Here is a 5,959-nt window from a genome sequence, read left to right on the forward strand (position 1 = left end):
CTCAGATTGTCTGAGTACAACAATCATTTGAATCGAGTGGGAGTTGATCTTCTAGATGTGATAATGATGTTTCTCCAAAGTCATTACCACCAAGCTACTAGAGCTTCGTGATGAACTATGATATATCAGGGACATATATGATGATCCTTGAGATATTCGCGATGTTTGACACCGCGAAAGTAGAAATCAAGAAGGAGCATCAATTGTTGATGGTTGGTGAAACCACTAGTTTCAAGAAGGGCAAGGGAACAAAGGGATACTTCATGAAACGGCAATTCAGCTGCTGCTCTAGTGAAGAAACCCAAGGTTGAACCCAAACCCGAGACTGAGTGCTTCTGTAATAAGGGGAACAGCCACTGGAGCAGAATTACCCTAGATACTTGGTAGATGAGAAGGCTGGCAAGGTCGATAGAAGTATATTGGATATACATTGTGTTGATGTGTACTTTACTAGTACTCCTAGTAGCACCAGGGTATTAGATACCGGTTCGGTTGCTAAGGGTTAGTAACTCAAAATAAAAGCTACGGAATAAACGGAGACTAGCTAAAGGTGAGATGACGATATGTGTTGGAAGTATTTCCAAGGTTGATCAAATATCGTACGCTCCCTCTACCATCGAGATTGGTATTAAAACCTAAATAATTGTTATTTGGTGTTTGCGTTGAGCATAGACATGACTGGATTATGTCTATCGCAATACGGTTATTCATTTAAGGAGAATAATGGTTACTCTGTTTATTTGAATAATACCTTCAATGGTCTTGCACCTAAAATGAATGGTTCATTGAATCTCGATCGTAGTGATACACATGTTCATGCCAAAAGATAGTAATGATAGTACCACCTACTTGTGTCACTGCCACGTAAGTCATATTGGTATAAAACGCATGAAGAAGCTCCATGTTGATGGATCTTTGGGCTCACTCTTTTTGAAAAGTTTGAGGCATGCGAACCATGTCTATTGGTGTATATGCATGAAGAAACTCCATGCAAATGGACTGTTTGGACTCACTTGATTTTGAATCACTTGAGACATGCAAATCATACCACATGGGCAAGATGACTGAAAGCCTCGGTTCCAGTAAAATGGAACTAGAAAGCAACCTGTTGGAAGTAATACATTTTGATGTGTGCAATCCAATGAGTGCTGAGGCATGTAGTGGATATCGTTATGTTTTTACTTCACAGATGATTTTAGTAGATGTTGAGTATATTTATTTGATGAATCACGAGTCTGAATTATTGAAAGGTTCAAGTAATTTCAGTGTGAAGTTGGAAGTTCGTCGTGATAAGAGGATAAAAATATCTATGATATGATCATAGAGATGAATATCTGAATTACGAGTTTGGCACAGAATTAAGACATTGTGGAAATTGTTTCAAAACTAATACAGCCTGGAACACCATAGTATGATTCTCCTGTTTCTATATAGTTTATGGAAATTTCTTTTATACCTTCAGACTCTATGTGATTTCCCACAACAATAGAGTCATGGTGTTCCGATGTCCCAGCTACTATATTTGTATGCGCATTTATGCTGGGTTCTAGATGTTGATCATCTGATTGGTGTCCTTCAACTTGAGGTTGAATTGCATTTATTGGTAGAGGATTTGATTTCCTCTATTTCCGCGGAGGCTTCTGAGAAGCTATATTCCGGCTAACCAGATTTCTCCCCCTCTTACTCTCATTTGGGGTTTGAGTGGTTTTACTTGGTACCTCCACTCGTGCTGGTGCATTAACAGCGGGAATATGTGATTTAGTGACACCTTTATGGTCAGTAAATGCATCTGGCAGATTATTTGCAATGTGTTGCAAATCTATAATCCTCTGAACTTCAGTTTTAGATTCTTTAGTACGTGGATCTAAGGACTGGATGCCTGTTACATTCCAATCTATTTCCTGATATTCTTTGTGGTTTGATTCTCCCCCTAATGCCGGGAAATGGTCCTCATCAAAAATAGAATCAGCGTATCGAGCAGTAAACAGGTCCCCTGTAAGAGGTTCAAGATATTTTATAATTGACGGAGAATTATAACCCACATAGATCCCAAGTTTTCTATGGGGGCCCATGGTTGTACGCTGGGGTGGTGATATCGGTACGTATACTACGCAACCGAATTTTCGCAGATGGGAAATACTTGGCTGAGTGCCACGAACTAGTTGCAGCGGGGAGGTTGTGTGGTATGTAGTTGGTCTGATTTGTATCAGATCTGCGGCGTGTAATACCACATGTGCCCAACAAGATGTTGGCAAATTACAATTCTGTAATAATGGTCGAGCAATTAATTTTACTCTTTTGATGAGAGATTCAGCCAATCCATTTTGAGTATGAACATAAAGCACATAATGTTCTAAATTAATGCCCATAGCCATGCAATAGTCATTAAATGCGCGTGAAGAAAATTCAGCAACATTATCCATTTGAATTGTTTTTATCTTATTTTCGGGATGGTTTGCTCTTAATTTGATAATCTGAGCAATTAACTTGGCAAAGGCATGATTACGTGTGGATAATAGACATACATGTGACCATCTAGTAGATGCATCTATGAGTACCATGAAATACCTAAAGGGTCCTGATAGTGGTTGAATTGGACCACATATATCTCCTTGAATGTGTTCAAGGAAATTTAATGACTCATTTTTTACTTTAAGATAAGATGGTTTTATAATTAATTTCCCACTTGCACATGCGGTGCACACAAAATCTGATGATTTGGGGAATCTTTTAGTTGGAAGGCTGTGACCAATAGAATTGTCGATAATTTTTCTCATCATCCCTATGCCAGGATGACCTAGGCGATCATGCCAAGTCTTGAATTTATCAAGGTCTTGAAAAATTATTTTGTACGCAACATGTGGTACGGGTTTTATATAACTGTAATATAATCCAGATGAAAGTGAGGGGAATTTCTCAAGAATTTGTTTCTCAGACCCATTGCTCTTTGTTAAAAGCAAATATTCAGTATTATTTTCAGAGATAGTTTCCATATGGAAATTATTTGATCGAATGTCTTTGAAACTTAGAAGGGTGCGAGTAGATTCAGGATACAAGAGTGCATCCTCAATTACAATGGTAGTACCCATAGGCAGAACGAGTGTGGCTCGTCCCGAACCAATAATTGATGCATCGCGACCGGCAATGGTCATAATATTCCCTTGTCTCTTAGTTAGAGTTTGGAAATATTTTATTTCCCTTAATATTGTGTTAGTGGTACAACTGTCCACCAAACATAGTTCTTCTTCCTTTGGATTATCTTCCCGTAAAATCTATATAGAGTAAGAGAATATTTTAGGATGAATTTTTATTCATTACTCACATATAAATACATACAAAGTATTCATATTACAGTTACACATATAAATATGACATTATGTCTGAATTACATAAGATGATTGGTCCGTAGGACTTTATTCTACTTAGAGTTATACAAATTATAACTTCCATTATTACAATAAAATAGCTGATAAAATCAAATGAGTGATGTGGAGATTATATGAGATCTCCGTATGCGTCTTGGGTGTATTCCACTATCATGTTGTCGACACCAAGAAGATCTTCATCCTTCTTCCTTGTTTCCTTAGGAGCGCTTTGAGAAGTGCTAGCTTCAAGGTTCTCTTCTTGTTGTAAAGCATTGAAGTGAGATTCTGCTTTTCCACAAAATTGTTTGCCTTTCCCAGTGGATTTGAGATATAAATCCGCTAGATGCTTAGGAGTTCAGCATTTGCTAGTACGATGGTTAGTACATCCACACCTTTGACAAATCTCGGATTTGGTGTTTCGGTCATCTTTCTTAAAATGACCTTTACCTTTAGATTGACCAAATGTTTTCTGCTTGTTGTTCCTTTTCCACTTTCCATTGAATTTCTTGAAATTCTTTTTATTCCCCCCATACTTTTTAGTAGACTGAGTGTTAGCATGTGCTTCAGGGAGTGGCATGGAGCCCGTTGGGCGTGTCTGATGATTCTTCATGAGAAGTTCATCATGTTTCTCAGCCTGAAGTAAAGTGTATATGAGCTCAGAATACTTTTTGTATTTTTGTTGACGGTACTGTTGTTGTAGTACTCTCATCGAGGGGTGGAAAGTGCACAAGGTCTTCTCAATGAGATCTTCTGAAATTGCTTGGTTGCAAAATCTTAGTTTAGAATTAACCTTGTGAACTGCAGAGTTGTATGCTGCCACGGATTTGAAATCTTGGAACCTTATGAGGGACCATTCTCTTTGGGCTTCTGGTAGCATAACTGCTCTTTGTTGGTCATATCTCTCCTTGAGAGAGTTCCATAAAGCAAGTGGATCCTCCTCCATTAAATATTTTGTTTTTAAATCAGGATGGAGGTGATGCCTTATAAAACTTGATGCTCCATATTTGACTGCTTGCGGTATTTCCGCAGCGCCTTCAACAGGTGTGATAATTGTGGAACCAAGTTTACGACATTCTAATGCTATCTTGGTATCCATAGCCCATGATAAATAATTACTACCATCTAGCTCAAGTTCATGAAATTCTCTATTCATGATGCCACCCATTTTCCTGCATGTTGTGATCATGCATAAATTAGTTTTACTACGTGAGTAAAATTTAAGTAACAACAAATGCTTCAAAAGAACAAAGTTCTGAAGTATAGCTGATGCTTTATACTTATATGTGTAGACCTCATTTTATGTAAATGACACTTTGAAGATAGTCACCGTTGTGGTGTAGATCTCGCAGCAATGGAGAACATAATCTGGTTTTGACCAGTAGATGTTCATATATCCATTACCTTGTGCCATACTAAATTTTACAAACACACTTTGAAGGTAGTCATCTGTCAAATAACTAGATGTAGACCTCACAGTAAGAGTGGATGGTCTGCAATTTGATGCAGTAGATCACACAGTTACCTTGTGTTTTGCAAGTATAATATTCGAGGTAATCACATCAATTTGCATATTTGGAGAGCACTCGAAGATAGTCATTTCACCAGAACAAAAGAGGCGAAACATAGATCATTCAGCAATGAGGATAATCTGCAAAGTGCAGTAGATGCCTCATCTACCCTGTGATCCCGAAATATGAATTTGTAAATAAAAATTGTTGTACTTATGAACTACATATTCTAAAAGGAAATGTTGAAGCAATCATGTAGAATATGTACACGTAGTCTGAGACTTTATTTAGATAATACTGTTGGGGAACGTTGCAGAAAACAAAAATTTTCCTACGGTTTCACCAAGATCCATCTAGGAGTTCATCTAGCAACGAGTAATTAGATGCATCTACGTACCTTGTAGATCGCGAGCGGAAGCGTTCAAAGAACGGGGATGATGTAGTCGAACACGACGTGATTCAAATCACCGATGATCTTAGCACCGAACGGATGGTGCCTCCGCGTTCAACACACGTACGGAACGGATGACGTCTCCTCCTTTCCTGATCCAGCAAGGGGGGGAAGAGAGGTTGATGAAGATCCAGCAGCACGACGGCGTGGTGGTGGATGCAGGGCGTCACAGTAGCAGGGCTTCGCCTATACTGCGAGAGAGAGACGTAACGGGGAGAGAGGAAGCACCAAAGGCTGAGGTATGAAGTCCCTCCTCTCCCCCACTATATATAGGAGGGCCAAGGGGGGGTGGTGTGCAGCCTAGGAGATCCAATCTCCTAGGTGCGGCGGCCAGGGGAGGTTTCCCTCCCCCCCAAGGCACCTCGGGGTGCCTTCCACCACTTGGACTCCTCCGTGGTGGAAACCCTAGGCGCATGGGCCTAGTAGGGCTGGTGCCCTTGGCCCATATAGGCCAAGGCGCACCCCCTACAGCCCATGTGGCCCCCCGGGACAGGTGGCCCCACCCGGTGGGCCCCCAGGACCCCTCCAGTGGTCCCGGTACAATACCGATAACCCTGAAACTTGTCCCGATGGCCGAAACAGCACTTCCTATATATAATTCTTTACCTCCGGACCATTCCGGAACTCCTCGTGAC

The 5,959-nt window shown here is 40.2% G+C and overlaps 1 pseudogene; it reads right to left on the bottom strand.

Annotated features, from left to right (window-relative positions):
* Positions 1 to 3,495: 3,495 nt before the first annotated feature.
* Positions 3,496 to 4,846, bottom strand: LOC147983899 (uncharacterized; annotated as a pseudogene).
* Between the last annotated feature and the right edge of the window lie 1,113 nt (positions 4,847 to 5,959).

Source organism: Triticum urartu, chromosome 2A (assembly GCF_056163025.1).
Source record: "Triticum urartu cultivar PI428250 chromosome 2A, HENAU_Tu73, whole genome shotgun sequence".
In the NCBI taxonomy this organism is placed as follows: domain Eukaryota; kingdom Viridiplantae; phylum Streptophyta; class Magnoliopsida; order Poales; family Poaceae; genus Triticum; species Triticum urartu.